Raw genomic sequence first — 17,698 nt, 5'->3', positions numbered from 1 at the left:
ATAGCGAAAGCACTATATATGAAACAATCATGAGGGTTAAAGTCAAAAAAAAAAAACAACATAAAAAAATTCAAAAAAATACAATAAAAATAATAAATGTTAAAATTGAAATAAAAAATAAATCAAAAGCAACATTAAATTTTAAATTTGAGAGTTAAATTGAAAAAAATAAAAACATTAACAAAAGAACAAAAATCAAAAGAACAAAGATAAAAAAAAAACACACTACAAACTTGGATTGAATGGTGTAACTAAAAATAATGAAACTTTCATAAAAAATTCAAGAAAAAAAATAAAAAATCATAAGAATAAACATCTAAACATAATAAAAAAAAATTGAATATATAGAATTCTTGAACATATTTTTTTACACTAAACAAAACTTATAGATATAAATCGAAAATTTATGCATGCATGTAATTAAATAATTGAATAACCATTGTCTAAAACAATGAAAAAAAAATTATCATCAATAAACAAAAATGAAATTGAGAAGAAAAATGAAGATTAGATATCTAATATTGCAATACCGGTAATTTACCTAGTTATATTTAATGAATTACTCTATCAAAATAAATTTGTAATAGAAAAACACATAAAATTTGTAATAGAGATTGACACACATATAAAACTTAATGAACAATAATTTAAAAAAATAATGCATGACAACATATGTGAAAACTCTTATAAAAAATCAATATTAAAAAAACTAACTTAATCTATATAAAATTTAAAAACAAATCACAGATTAATCATACCAACCTCTCTAAAAATTAAAAATACTCAATATCATTTAAAAACAATCATAATCTAATTAAAACATAAACCCAAAATTTATTTGAAAAAATATACACAAATAATGCATTATCTTAAAAACAAAACAAAAAATTATAAAAAAATTATAAAAAAGAACTAGGTCAAGCGTTATTGGGCCTAGTAAGTCAGGCCCAGTGCCTGGCCCAATAAAGCAATGGCTCATATACAGGCCTTTATTATTTAAAAACGTTTAATGGCCTCCTTAATTATTTCAAAAAAAATAATCATATGTCGTCTTCTTAACCTAGAATTTGGCTAGTGTGGTGGCTGGAAAAATAGGGTTCTTTGTTTTTTTCACCCAAAACATCATTTTCAACTCATTTTTTACCCAAAACATCTAGAAAACACCCTATAGACCTTATTAAACTAATCAATGGCCATCAAAAAGCCAATAAACCACCCCAAAATCCACCTGGAAAAAAAAAGATCTTCTCGAGCTTAGATTTGTTGTTTTAGGTGTTTTAAGGTAAACAAACACCTAAATGTAACCCCCTTATTCATATGGAACCTTCCGACATAAAAACCAACCGTTTTGGTAGCTGGAATCTTCTTCAATGACCACTCTCTCTAAACTGGAATTAGACAACTCCCTCTCTCTCCTCCCAATAGAAAAGGACTGGAAAAAAAATGAAGTTAGATATCAAAATGTATTGTCTTCAAATTCATAGGACTGATCACCTAATATCTAAAAAACATGGAGGATTAAAATGAATGTTTTAACGAAACTTTCAACCCACCCCCCATGTTACTTGCAATTTTCACTTCAATCCCTTAACTTTCTATTCAACACTCCCTCCTAAAAATATATGCAATTAGGGGCTAATTTGGGCTCAAAAGGGTCAAATTGCCCAAAATAAAAGTTCAAGGACCAAAGTGAAAATTATCAAAAAACACACTGCTCCAATTCACAGTGAATTGTGAGAGAAAGCATAGTAATTCATGTACAATAAAAGGTTAATGTCTTTTAGTTTGTTTGTAATACATGCAAGTACATGTTATATAAATATAACATATGCACAACTCTTTTTTTTCCTCCAACAAATTAATTCATCCTCTCAAAAATCAACCTTCGTGTTTTATAAATAATAATATGAACAAAAATAATTTAATAGTCATGAAAAAATGACATGACATGACATGACATGAGAAGACAAGGAAGAAAAAAAATGAATGAATAAATGATAACATCAGAAACATACCGAAGCTCCGATAAAGATATTTCTAGTACTATTAAAAAGATATTGACAAGATAAGTTTATAAATATCATAAAAAATCAACTTCAAAACTAATGATAAAATATTAGCAAATAAACATGTCATTATTTTTAGACGGCATGTGTAACTAATTATAATCAATTATTCGATGGGAAATGTTGCTCAAATATGAATTATTATATTATATTAGATATGAATTATTATATTATATTACAATTACAATAGCATTTGACATTATAATTACAATTATTAACAAAACATAGGCCGAGTGAAAAAAAACATTGGTTCATTTGTTATTTAGATTTGTTCAAGGTAATTTAGTTTTTTCATAACGTTTTACATAATTAAATTACTTGGTTATCCTTAAAAAAATAATAACTTTGGTCTATGGGCTTTTTTGATATTTCATTTTGGCATGCAGAGTCTAACTACTCCATTGCCATTGAAATTAAAAAAAAAACTATTAGGCTTGGTTTTAGGAGCTTATTAGTCATTTCACTTTGGTTTTTGAGTAATTATCATTTGGTCTTAAGGGTGATTTAGTCATTTACTTAATAAACAAATAAAAAAAGAAAAATTTGTTGGCATGTTCTATGCAAGTGACCCACCTCTTTTGTTTTCTAACAGCGCGTGTTGTGGATCACAACAGAGAAAAACCAGCTTTCTTGATGGTTTTGTTTCTGAATGGTGGGGGTTACCTTTTTAGGCAGCACGTGTGGCTTAATTCCTAACAGTTTGGCAGAATTGACTTTTTTTTCTCCTTCTTTTTGGGCTTTCGTGCTTGCCCTTGCAACATTTCACGACAAATCTTTAACTTTTGAATTAGATTATAAAATTAAGTTTGTTTTTCGATTTCATCTTCTATCAAATTTTTTCATTTTAAATTTTTTTATTTTTCTTTTGATTGTTATTTATTTTATTTGAGAAGGTTTTAGAATGGGTTGTTTTTTTTTTTTTTTTTTACAATTTCTTACTTCTTCATTTTATTTACATATCAAATATTATTCTCATTCTTTTGATTGCTATTTTTTAACCTTGGCAAGTCCTTTAAATTGATTTTTTTTATTTTATCTTTCAATAATAAATTCAGCTTCTTGATTGACCCCATGTCTAGAATTTAACAGGTTGTGAATTTGAGAGACTAACTCAAGTTTAAGAGATTTGCCTAAGTTTATTTGTTGGTTTTTTTTTCTTTTTTAAACTCATGTTTTTCAATTTCATCATTTCGCATTTGATTTAATTGGATATTGATCTTTGTAATTTTATTTCTTTTCTTTAGATATGATTTTTCATTGATTTTAAAAACATCTTGAGTCTTTTTATATTTCGTTCTTTGTTGGATTTTGCTTTTTTAAAAAAAGTTTTTTAATTAAATTAGATTAATTTCTCAATAATTATTTTAAAAAAATACATCATCCAATATGTCATCATCTTCATTTATTTTAATATTTTTAAGGCTAGAAAAAAAAATATTTGACTAGTAGTGTAGTGCAGATAAAAAAAATAGTAGTGTAACTAAAACTAATTGGCAAAATATATAGGGTGTGCACTGTGCACACTCACAAAACTATGGACCACCAAAGTTTTTTTGTCTGTGCATGAAAACTAAAGCAAGAAAAAGAAGGATACAAAAGGTCATCAAGTCACATTATGACTTCAACACCAACACGCCCCACCGTTAGATGAAGAACTCAATGATATAATTTTGACGGCACCCAAAATGGCCTTTATTGAAGCTCGAAGGAGTTAGCACGTGCCACTTTAATATAATGGGCTCCTCACACATCGGCACTTGTAAGACACGCTTAAGACACGTGTTTTTTTGCTCCCTATTCTTTTATGTCATTTCAATTAGACTGTGGTTTCACATAATTGTTTTTATTTGGTCATCAATTCCTTGATAACTCCTTAATTTAATCCCAAATTTCATCATAACTGAGGCTAATTGAGACCCAACTAGGGGAAAAAAGACATATTGCCCGTCCAAGCTTGCTTATTATAGTCGCGTTCATGACCTGGGTCGTAAATTTTACGGGTTGACTCAAGTTAACTAGAGCGATGCAATATGATATTTGTTTTAAAAAATTGTTCCCAATTCTTTTATAGCTTTTCAATTTAGTCTTTTTGATAACTTCGGGGAGAAAATAAGGGGTAAGGAAAGAATGAGACATTGTCCAACTATGTCACCTTATTGTGGTCTATGACTTAAGTTGTGAACTTTACGAATTAACCCAAGTTAATTAAGGTCGATATAATATGGAATTTTTAAAAAAGAATTATTCCCAATTGTTTTAAAACTCTTCAATTTAGTCACAAATTGCATCATACTCAATGCTAATTAAGGCTCAACTAGGAAGAAAATAAGAGATGAAAAAAGAAAAAGACATATTGGCTAATTGAGATACCTCATTGTGGTCGTGTTTATGACCCGAGTAATGAATTTCATGATTAATTCAGGTTGACTAAGGTCAATATAATATGAAATTATTTTAAAATCTCATCGTCATTTATCTTATAACTCTTTAATTTAGTATCTATTTTCATCCAACTTGAAACTAATTAAGACTTAATTAAGGCTTAATCAAGGAGGAAAAAAAAGAAAAAGGAAAAATGATAGATTGACTAGCTATATTAGCTTATTATGGTCATATACATTACTCCCGTCGTAGATTTTACTGGTTAGCCAAGGTCAACACAAATATGTCATTGTATTTTCATTTCACTCCTTAAAATTGTTTTTTATGATTTAATCCTTGGATAATTTGGTGTTTTGAAATTTACCTAAGGCGACATGAAAATATTTTGGGAGCCAAATTGATATTTGAATGAGGCAACTAGTTTTTCTCTTGGCCTACTAGGTCAAATGAGACATTGATTTTTATTTGCATTTATTGACGCATATAATGGTAAATTAATATTATCTAGCACATACATCAAGTTTTCAATTAATATTTTAAATTTTTTATGTGCAGAAAAAGTTAATGATGCACATATTTTTTATGCAATAATTGACTTCTGCTCCAACCCGCAACAAAATTTGGGCACCTAGCCTAGTTTTATATACTAAAATAAATGGGTAACTGCTTTATTATTCTCATTGTTATGTTCACCTGAACTCTCTTTTTTTCTTTCAATTTTTTTTTCAATTGCATTTTTTATGGCCTAATTAGATGAGATTAGGCTTGAAATTTTAATAAAAATACTAATTTAAAAGAAATGGAAAACCTTTTTCTGATTCAATGATCACTTGAATTTTATTTTTTTTAATTTTCAAACTTTTTCCTGCTCAATTAGATCATTTAATTCAATTGGAATAATGGTCTAATTAAAGGAAATAGGGTTTGCAATTATGGTAAAGAAAAAAAAATCTTTATTTCAAGTAGTTTAAATTCTTAACAAACCTTTATTTTAAATATAATTTCTTTTTAGTAGAAAAGTGTGATCCTAATAAAAAAATAATATCATTGTTTTGAAGAAAATTAAAACTTTTTTTTATGATGATATTAAAGATTGATTTATGGATAATTAATTATTAGCATAATATGCAGAATTATATAGTGATGTGCTCATGAATATATATATATATATAAACATTGAAGAGCTCCCTATAATTATAAGATTATATATATCTTAATACACATATTTATTTCAGGTTTTTTAACTCAATCTTTTATTAGAATAAACAAATTTGTTAGCATTTATTAACATAAATAATACTTGATTTATTTCATTAAATGCAATTACCAACTTTTCAGTTTTCAATTAAAGTTTTTCTTGATGGTAAAAAATGTTAACAACATTCGAGTCTTTTTTAGTTAAAAAAAACTACTTAACCTCATAGCATAGTACGGGGAATCAAACCATGAATATATTAAAAAAAAACCTTATGTTGCTTCGTTGTTTATATAAATTGTGAAGTGTTTAATTTTCTTTCTAGTTTTCAAACCTTTTTTTTTTCTTTCAATTAAATCCTTTTTATGACCTAATTAGATGAAATTGGGTTTGTATTATGGTACGAATACCATATTAATTTCAAAACAACAAAAGACATACTTTATTAAAAGTTACAATGTAGTTTTAAAACCTAACAAGGTTTTAGCATTTTTAACATGAATATAAGATAACCTCGTTTATAAAGTTCAGTAAAAAAAAGGGTTAATAATGTAATGCTCTTTCATTTTCATATCAGTTTCTTATATCAAACATTTGTGTCTTGACAACATTTACAAAGCACCTTTTTCATTATTTTTAGTTGATCACTGTATATGTTGGTAATAGATTGGTGATGATATGTTATGTACCTTATTCTTTATAAATGTAACATAATCTACACTTACCAACTTTTAGACTCAATTACCTAAAATTCTTGCAATATTTTATTAAATAATCGAGAATCTCATTATGACACTCACACTTCATATTTGAATTATACCAATTAAGGTATGATGGGTGTATGAGATTTGACGAGGTTGATGTAGTGTGTTTGATACTCAACAGGTAATATTAAATGATGCCACACATCAAAGGTATTGATGTAACCATATTATACAATAGTTTTACCCACATTTAACTAGTGTTTTACCTATGTTTTATGTATAAAATGTCTTGATATTCTTTGTTTTATGTTTTGAAGGCACCTTTAGATGAAAGATGCAAAAAGGAGTAAATTAGAGGTAATTGGCAGATTTATCCCTCAGTCGATGTTTTGTGCAGAGCGTGAGTTCTAAAAGTCGAAACGAAGTGATTCCAGTGGTATTAGAAAGATAACATCCATACCTTTCTAGAAATCTAAGTCAAGAAAAATAAAATAAGGAAGAGCATGGAAATCACATCCTTCAAAAGCAAAACTTGCATTCTGCCAGTGTTGACCTTTGTCCATTCAAAATTAAATATCTGGAGTTTTAGATATCCAATTGATGCAAACTTAATTGTTTTGGATTCCTGACTCAAAGGTCTATAAATGGTCCAAATTTCAGCAAAAAAAGATGTCATATGAGGGAGATATGAGTTTTCAAAGATGACAATTGAATTCTGCCAGCAAACAGGTTTCATGAAGAAACAAATCCAAATTACATCCCGAAGCATCCAAACCGACATCCAAGTTTTAATTTCAGCAATTTAGCTCCTCAAGTAAATCAATCCAGAAGGTCAAGAAAGGCAGCCACCAACCTCAAGCCACCAACCTCAAATCACCAACCACAAACCAGCTGCCAGCCACCAGCTGCCAGCCACCTTCACACTACCACCATCTCTTGATGTTTACACTTGAACTTTGATTTTTCATACTTACAATTTGTGTATAAATAGGCAGCTAAGTTTATGCTATTAAGAGAGTCAAGAGTGAGGGAGAGAGAGTGTAGTAGAACAAAAGAAAGAGGGGGTAGCAGCCATAAGAGAAGAAACACAAACTCTCCCCTCTACAAATCAAAAATCATGTATTCTTTCATCTTTAGGAGTAGTTGTTTAATAGTTATGCAAGGCTAAGCTTGTTTTCTTGGTTGCAAGGACGTAAACACCTTCAGATTTCAAGAACTGTGAGATTTATTCTTCCATTTATTTTCAGTTTGTATTATGAATGAGCATGTTTGTTTTCCTATGCATATTTTCTATGATTGTTTATCTTAATTGCTAGAGCGGACTCTAAGTTATTATTGTGAACAATCTATTGTTAAGTTTGATATCAAAACCGGAGTTGTGATATATAAACTTGTGAAGCAACGAAGCTTGATAATTGTAGCGGAACTACGTTATTAAACTTAGGGAGAACATTCGATCAAAGCAACACAAGCTGACAACTTGGTTGTTAAGATTAATGAATTTATCTAGATCTTAAGGCTGCTATTGGATTAAATCATTAGTGCAGACACTGTGATTGTTTGTTGGTTAGGGTTAGTTATACGGCGGATCCGTTAATTAACCAACATTAAGAAAAGATAAAAAATTCAGAATATAAACTGAAGTTTCATTTCAAGGATCGGTTCTGATTTCTGTAGGTGGATGTGTGCTTGTGACCAAGGTTTGTTTTCTTGATATATTTCAATTTCAATTGATTTTGTTTGTTAGTGTAATTTCTACCATAGTTTAGATCATTACAAATCAAACCCCCCTAATTACATAACGTATAGCATAAAAATCTGAACTAAACCTTCCTCGTGGGATCGACCCCTTGCTTGCTCTATACTATCTTGTGTGTTTTAAGTTAGGGTAATTAATTTGTGCGACCGCGACATCGCAACAAGTATGTCAATCTTAAATAATGTTACTCGAGAAGCAAATGATTTTGTGGGACTTCATAATACTTGAGATCATTGGATTGGATGTTAAGGTGAAAAACTTGAATGATTATGGTCAAGATTCCCTATTTAAAAACCATCTCTTGATTCGTTAGTTAATATGACACAAAAACTCATTGCTAGATTCTTGATCTCTTCTGATATTAGGCCTTACTCAATCATTTGTACCACAATCACTACATCTATAAAATGGGTTGATAAGTTACCAATTAAATATTCATACCATGAAGCCTTTACAATGTCAATGAAAATGAAGGATAACTCATTCTCATATAGAGGAGGGTATGTTTATGCAACCATTTCATATAACCTCAAAACATATTCATTAATCGACTCATTATTTATTTTCTCCATTCTTAAAAAGTCATTCATACTTAGACTTAACCAAGCTCTTTCATTTCTTTATTTTGGAGTTATCTAACCCCATGTACCAGCTAAAACAGGTCTAACTAGACTTTTATGAAACTAATGAATCATTTTTTCTCATCATGAACAACCTTAGTTATTTTACTATAGTACACTTTGAGATGGGTCTTTTGACATTGTGTTCTTGAATACATGACAAATCCAGATACTTTGAATCTTTTATAAATACCAACATCTGGCATATGACATATTTTATTAGTTGAAAAAGGTTTATACAAGTCTTCTTCTTCAATAGCCGTATTCCTTTTTATAGTTATGCTACATGCACTATTTTTCTCTTAAAATGATAACCACTCCTATTAAATTAACTTGTTAATCTGCTTCCCGAATCCTCGACAATGATCAATAAAATATCTTAGAATTATTATATTGTATTTACACTTAGCACTTTTATACCATTTTAAAATGTATTCATAAAGTGTTGATAGATGTTGATGAGAGGGAATGAAAAAGAAGATGATTTATGACATTTGTTTATGGTTTGGACCAGGTTGAAATAAAGATGAAGGAGTTTGCGGTATTTGACTTTTAGAAAAGAGTGCAAAATATCATAAGATTGAAAAGGATGCACTAGTAACAGTTTATTATGGATTTTATAGTGACATTAAGAACCTTTAATGATACTGAAGTACTTAAAGTAATAAATATCATGCCTTGATTAGTTGGGTAGGTGTTCAAATTACACTTCTAATAAGAATGAATGAGAGACTGGAGCGGAAGAATTATTGGATTATTGCTTTAATTAATGTAGAAGAGTAAAAGGAAGGCATCACTGTGGAGAGCTTTATGATAATGGTTTTCAAGGGTCTTCCATCAAGTTGTTTAGAGTGAATAATTTTCTTTAAGAATCCAGTTAGTCAAGTCTTTTCTTCCTCTAAAGAGTTAATCTTATATTGGTGATTCTACTTAGTCTGATCTTTCTTTTCATCTACAATAGCTTGGTCTGATTTAGGCTATTGAGGAATATTATACTTTCAAAAAGTTTTGCATATTATATTTTTTGTTTAAACGAAAAGGGGTTTTTTTTTTTAAAAAAAAGTTACTCTACATTAGTGTCTAAGATAATGATCCATATTAAGTCCATTTACTCTTAACACTAAGTGTGAATTAAAAAAAATGATTTTCTAAAATAGTTTTAAAAAGGAAAGGGGCTTGTCTTGAAAAAATTACTACGTCGGCCCAACGATCCTTTTTAATACGGGATGAAACCCATTGAGTCTTACAAACTTATTTCAAGGCCCAAAGTTTATGTGTTAATGGTTTTTGTTATTTTTGTTAAAAATAAAAAGGAAGATGCATTTATACTTAAGAAGTTTCAATAATGGAGTTTAAATAGAATGCAATTAAACCATAACAATGCAAAATATAGTCAAGAACATGTTAAACTTTAGATAAGATTGAGAATAAGTCTTGGCTATATACAATATAATTGAAAGATATACATATTTTAAAGACAAAAAAAAGGGGGGAATGGATATGTTTTTTAAAAGATCTACTTTGTGTGGTTTAGGGTCGAGTGACTCAAAGAAAAAAAAAACTAACATAAACTATTATGTAGAACACTAAAAGAACATCTTAAGGAACATAATTAATATTTGTTCACACTAAGTAAACATCATTACCGACAACCAAAAAACTTAAAGATTTTAGTTTTTTTAGAATAAGGTAAACATAACTAACAACCCAGATCAAAACTCAACAAAAAAACCCAGATTTTAGTTTATGCATAAAAGGTGGGTTTTAACACTGACTATTGTTTATATCAAGGCAGTAACATATGGCTTCTCATAACACATGTAAATAAAGTATTAATAATTGATGTAAACATTTCTCACATCATAACATATATTATTGCAAATCATAAAAGCTAAAACATTAAAGAAAGTATGAAATAACAAAGAATACAATCATAACATATATTATTACAAATTATAAAAGCTAAAACATTAAAGAAAGTATGAAATAACAAAGAATACAATCACAAATATAAAGAAGAGAGGTTACCCTAATTTTGAGGTGAAGATGAATCAGACTAGACTAGATTGAGGACGGGTTTATTCACCTAGGATTTCATAAACCCTAAACTTAGCATCGGGACTTGAATACTAACACTCAAGAACATACCTATAAAAACCTAAAAACCAAAATTTTTAAACTCTCAATCTCTTTCTTTACTATTGTTAGTTACTTTCTTAATCTTTCTCCTTTTCACCTCTTTATTACTCTTATTATTCAATGAGTCCCCTTTAAAACCCCAAGACCAGGTCTATATAAAGAGGAGAGAGGTGATCGATTAGGACTTGAAAAACACAAATCATGGGATCACAAGGCTCAAATTTATAAAAATTTCAATTGGGTCTTTAACCATATTTAAATAAAACCTTTAACTTTTCTGCCTTTTTAAAATAGTCTTTAGATATGAAAAACCTTCAATTGAAGTCAAATTAGCTATAAAAACATAAATTTATTCAATTAAGATCCTGATTGAATTAGTAGGACCTCCTAAATGATACCAATAATAAAATTTAGTTTTTAATCCTTTAATTCCTTCATTTACAACTAATCTTTCTTCAATTAAAAACAATGTTTTATTTAATTAAAACCTTGATAAATTTTGATGTTCTAATTTAAATAAATATTTTATGATTTTTCACTTTTATTTTGTTTTGTTTTGAATGTTTTAGGGGTAAAAAAATGGGTTATCACATTTGTTTAACCTATGTAAAGATAAATATTCATATAGAAAAATAATTGATTGTATGTAATACCACAAAGATGCATCTTAAAGAAAGGTTCTAGCCATTAAATGGAAGGGTTGGTTGACTAACTGAATGTTATAAAAAGGGTCTTTCATTACTCAGTTAACATATCTTAGGTTGAATAAGGTCTATAAAGCATAAAGAGTATAGACAATGGAAAAACTTATCGACTAATAATCATAACTAAGTATACTATTTACGAGAATTTATTGGTTTCACTAGTGTTATCTAGGTCGAAGACCATCAAAGCACCACTAATTGCTTATGCTATCCTAAAGCAATATATGTGCAAAATAAAGTGTTGTGTAGTTAATTACATTAAACCTTATCAGATTTACTTATTTTTTCAGAAATTACACTTTACATCTTTAAGTCGATAAGTTTATAACATGTTTTCACTTTGCCTTCATTATTTTAATATAATAGGGTTCTTTAGTCATTAAATTGAATACAATGATAATCTTATCAATAATGTGACATTTTTTGTTGATTTTTTTGGCATGCCAAAGTAAGGATGTAAAATATTATGAACTTATAAATTCTAGGATGTAAAGTGGAATTTCTGAAAAGATGAAGATAAAATGAAAATACGAGTAAACCTTAGACAATTTATTATAATTAACCATAAATTCATATCCAATCCAGAAAAATAAAAGAACTGGAAGATATATGAAATGCAAATACATAAGAAAAATTGTATAAACATAAATGCAAACAAAGACATCAAATCAAATAATAAACACAAAGTAATCAATTTAGGCAAACAAGAATAACAAAGATATCTCAACCATATGTCAAAGCAAAATAAGAATATTTTCATAAGAGAAACAAATAACCAATGCTAGGCCCTAAAATAAGTCTTCACTAGCCATTTTATCGTAGTGGACATCTCAACGAGCTAATTAAAAATGATACAATAAAATAAAAAATAAAAATGAAAGGTTGCTAACTAGTTTTATGGTAACTAGAAACTTAAACTGATATTTATAGATTCTAGATAAGGGCTAATTATATTAAAAGGAAGATGAAAATCACTCTAAAATATCATATATAACGTATGTTGCTTTGTGCTTATTTTTAATGATAAATGATACCTATTATGTTTACATGTTAAAAATTTACCTAATTAAAATATGTGTATTTGTTGTTGAAAATAAGAGACTATTAAGATTTAGGACAATGATTTGGGACTTGAACTCAATAATAGGAGTTGATCCTCTATTTTAAAATACAAGTATTGGATCTGAGATGATGATGATGTATACATTTGCATGTATCAACATGAACATATAATGATAAAATTCAAATAAAAATAAAATATTATTTTCACATTTTATTTTATTATTATTCTTGAAAAGGAATCGAGTATTAATTACATCTATTATTCATCAAGCAATATCCTAGCATAATTCCAAGTGACAGTTCATTATTCATAATTTGATTTATAAATAATAAAAACAATTAATACACAAGTAACTTATGAGGAAAGAACTGATGTCTTTGAAAATATTTTGAATATAATAAAATAATGTATTAATCAATTTTATTATCAACTTAGCAATATCAATTAACATTGCTCACTAATGATTTATTTATCCTAAATTGATCATGGAAAATAAAGACAATTAATATGCCAAAAAAAAATTACAAAGAAAAGACAAACCATTACAGATCAAAGAAAATGAAAATAAATTACTAACATCAATGTTTATTTACAAACCCAACTCACTTGCCCTGAATTTGACATATAAGAAGCAACATAATTAAGATTTACAATTTATGAACCGATTTTAAGTGTCGAGAAAATACAAACCATCAAAGATAAAAAAAAAATAGAGACATAAATTACCAATACTATTTTTTATACACATTCCCAACTTGCTTACCCTTAATGTGATATTTGAGGAACAACCAAATTAGGGTTTACAATTTCTAGAACAATTTTGAGTGTCGAGGAAAATAGAAGTTAAATAAAATTTAAAAAATAACAAGGGCATAAAAATAACTCGCTCACATCAAATAAACAAACAAATATTTATCACACTAAAACCAAAATGTAATGTCTTAGTTAAACCATTTTATTCTCGTCCTCCCAACCTAGTTACTGATATTGATCATCGACCTAATTCTACCTTAAGAAGTAAATCCTTAGCGGCTTTATACCCTTAGGGTCTCCATGCTATGGCCAAACCTAACACTTAAATATTTCATCACAATATGTATAAAAATCGATAACATATTAAAAACTATTTATATTAAGAAATAAAACATGTTAAAGGGCTAAAAAATAAATCCTTTGAAAGGTGTTGGAGTCGAGTGCAACACTATAGGCATGTGAGATTTACACATTGCCATTATCGAAATATGAAACCATGCTCTACGATTATTGGGGTACTTCTCATGGGAAATTAGGAGCACCTTATTCTCCTTGTCCTTTTTATGTTGGTGGTAAGATGTATTGCCATATGAAATGAGATGGGGCTGAGAGATATTTTGATTTTCTCTTTTATTTTCTTACCTCCATGCCTTTTTCATTACTACTAATGTCAAATTTATTGTGTTGTGTTCATCCATTTGTGAGAAGTGGGAGAGAGACTAGCAATGTTGCCATTACTAGTAGTGGTTATTATAGAATAGCGACAGTAAAAAGAGGCGAGGAATTAGAAGGGTTTTAATAGAGATGATGGTGGATGATTAGTGGATTGGGATAAGCAAAAGAAGGATAAAAGATTATTTCAGCTAGGAAAAAGTGGGGGTAACTCAAGTTTATTGATATGATAGTGACACCAAAAAAAAGTTAAACAACATTTAGGAGGTGAACATAAAATATTACTCTTGAGCATTCTAGATTAAATGTAGTAGGGACCATATTCTCATGTAAAGTAGTTCTTGTCATATGAAAGTGTAAATCAGGCCCTACATATGAGGGTCTAAGCATTATGGGAATGTATTGAAGAGTGTGTATAACTAAAATGTTATCTAGTAACTTTATTAAAGCAAGTAAACAAACTTAACTATCTTACTTTTCATTGATTTTATCTCACTTTAGTGGTTTTATTCAAGAAGAGACCTTTCTTTATTATTAGTGGCTCGGTCTAATATAGGCTCTAGAGAAAAATTAAACTTTTAAAATGTGATTGGTTTCTCTTTTTTTTATAAAAGAAAAAACATAACCTAACTAAATATAAATACACAAAGAGATAAGAGAAAATAATTGATTCACCCATTATGATAATACATGGAGACACCCTAAGGGATATTTCTATCCAATATATTTAAAGGTAGTTGGCTATCTAAACTGGTCTTAGAAAGATCCCTAATCTTTTGATTAATATTTATTTTATTTGAAATAATTTATAAAATTAAAATTTGTTTTCAATTTTATCTCTCATGGATATGTTTTTATCAAATCTGGTACCTATTCTTTTAATTACTACTTATTTTATTTAAAATGGTTTATATTTTTTTTAATTTCAACCTCTTTGGGTTTTCTTCCTATCAAATTTGATCCTCGATTTTTTATTGCTATTTGTTTACCTTTAATTTTTTTTAGTTTGAATTTTTTACGATTTCATCATTCAAAATTAAATTTGTCAGGGGTTGAGCTTCTTTATTGAACCCGGGTCTAGAGCTAATAGGTTGTGAGTTTGAGGTATTAATCCAGGATTCGAAGGTTCACTTGGGTTTGCTTTATTTTTTTTCTTTCCTTTTTTTAACATCATTTTTTTTTGTATCATCATCTGGTAATTTTTCTATTTCTATGGGATTTTTTAGATGTTTTGAGAGTAACACGAGTACTTGTCTTAGTTTTTTTTTCTTTGCCAGATCTAGATTTTTTCTAATTAGATAAAATTAATTTATTTCACCCTTTAACATTAAATTGGTTTGTTATCGCCACAGGTTTTTTGATTTTTGTTAGATCTTACTTTTATAAAAAGAAAATCTTTTTTTAATTAAATTAAATTAATTTATCTCATCTTTAAATATTAAATTTATTGGATATTGAGCTTATTTGCTGAGCCCATATATGAAATTTAACAAGTTGTGGCTTTGAAAAATTCACTTAGGTTTAGAAAGCTTACATGAATATGCTTGGTTATTTGTTTCTCTTCTTTTGAGTTTATTTTTTTCAGTTTCATCCTCAAAAGTTTTCTTGCTTCTTCACCCCCCACCCTGCGCTTCCTATAAGATTTTTCATTTGTTTTGAAAAAAACACAATGACTTGGAGTTTTTTTTTCCCGATCTTTGTTAAATTTAGTTTTTTTTATAAGAATTTTTGCTTATGAATTAGATTAAATCAATTAATTGAATATAAATATCAAATACTTGTTTTATGGTATTTTGTTCATTTTTGGGGTCATCATTCTAGTAATTTTTTCAATTATGAATTATAGATGTTTCTTGCTTTATATTGCATGAATATCTTTATTACATTGTAAGAAAAATATTTATGCAACATAAAACTAAAAATGAAAAATAAAGATTAGCCTGCCTAGCTCGCATCATAGGGCTGCCATCTGTCGTGGGAAACTAAAGTATGGAGTGATTAGGGTGTGGCCAACATACACAAACAGTTATCCATTTCAATAGCAACACATACTCCATGAATTGATAAAATAATTAATAATAATAATAAATAAATGATCGAAGCGCAAATTCAACTAAAAAGTAGTGTCGAGTTTTGAATGCCAGATCTCTCTCTATATTGGGGAGCTTTAATATATTAGTTACAAAAAAGAGATGAAATTGAACGCGAGGAAAAAGCTATATGTTCATCAATTTGAAATCATAGAACGTAAATCTTCCTTGTGAACATAAATCTTCCTGTAGAAATGGACTGGTAACTAAATTCAAGATGCCAACTCCATCACCATCCTCATCTTCTTCACTGATCCGTAATATATCAGCAATGGAAATCTGGTTTTGACAGAGAGAAAAACTCAGTGAAACTGACCTTCTAATTGGTTGGATCGGATCATTTGCTTCCATAATACTTTCAAGATCTTGATTAACTGGAGTCCTGGGTGTAGATCATCACTACCCTCTTGCCCAACACTCCCTTCTAAATCTTGAATCACTAAAACAGCATCATTAGTCCTATGTTGGTATTGAAGTGTTGAAGCATTAGAGCTTGGCAGATTTTCTTGGACCGGCACAGCTGCTGGTGCTTGAGCACTAGGCAAAACATTAGCGGGATCAGCAATATTGGCACGGCATAGAGGACAACTTGCATGAGATTTGAGCCATGTATCAATGCAAAGGAGATGAAATGCATGGCTACACTTTGGCAAACGCCTTAAGCTCTCGTTTTCTTGAAATTCACCAAGACAGACTGAGCAATCTGTGCCTTCAACGAAACCATCACCTTTCTTGTACTTGCAAATTGTGATAGACTTTAAAACTGCCTCATCTAGTCCACCTGGGATACCTTGCGATGCTTCATTTCTCATCTGATCTTGATTGTCATTCAATTCAGTGGTATCATTGCCATGACCTCGCCGACGACAGTACTTGGAAACGAGAGTGTGGTAAGTTACCAAGATGAAAGCACTTGCCAGGATGCCGATAAATGCTATAGTAAGAGGGGATAAATCAGTATTAGAAGCATCATCACCGAGTGACAAAGGAGGCGGAGGAGGGAAAATGATGTAACACCATTGTGGACAATAGACGCTACAAATTCCTTGTGAACAATCTTTATAGGTGCTATATGGTGACCAAGGATTTTGGTTGTCAGCAGTAGAACCCATTTTTATTTTCTTTAACCTTGATACACCTCTAAATCTGCAACAGTGTTTGGATGCTATGCTTTCATCAGAATGTTTCTGCTATATCACTTAAAAAAGAGAGAGAAAAGAGGGGGAGGAAGGGGAAAGCAAGCGGCGTTAGAAAAAGCGAGTAGCAAATGGAGGGTTAAGAAGGGACGGTAAGCAAAGTAACAGGAGATGGGAAGTTCATGTCTCTCTCTCCCCCGAGTCCTCATCTCTCTCATTGTACTTTATGAGTTTATTCTCTCCTCCTTTAATTTTTGTTTTTTGTTTTTCTGGCTTGCTTTTAGTAATGTGGTTTTTTTAATGAAAATAGTTTTTTTTATTTTTTTATATTAATATATTAAAACCATAAAAAAAACAACTTAATACTTTTTTAATGGCAGTTTTAGAAAAGAGAAAAACAAAGACACATGGGCAA

The 17,698-nt window shown here is 29.0% G+C and overlaps 1 pseudogene; it reads right to left on the bottom strand.

The window, feature by feature from the left end:
* Nucleotides 1-16,153: 16,153 nt before the first annotated feature.
* Nucleotides 16,154-17,475, bottom strand: LOC133706175 (RING-H2 finger protein ATL52-like; annotated as a pseudogene).
* Between the last annotated feature and the right edge of the window lie 223 nt (nucleotides 17,476-17,698).

This window comes from Populus nigra, chromosome 11 (genome assembly GCF_951802175.1).
Source record: "Populus nigra chromosome 11, ddPopNigr1.1, whole genome shotgun sequence".
Lineage (NCBI taxonomy): Eukaryota > Viridiplantae > Streptophyta > Magnoliopsida > Malpighiales > Salicaceae > Populus > Populus nigra.
The sequence above is the reverse complement of the archived record's forward strand: the minus strand, read 5'-3'. Positions and strand labels throughout refer to the sequence as shown.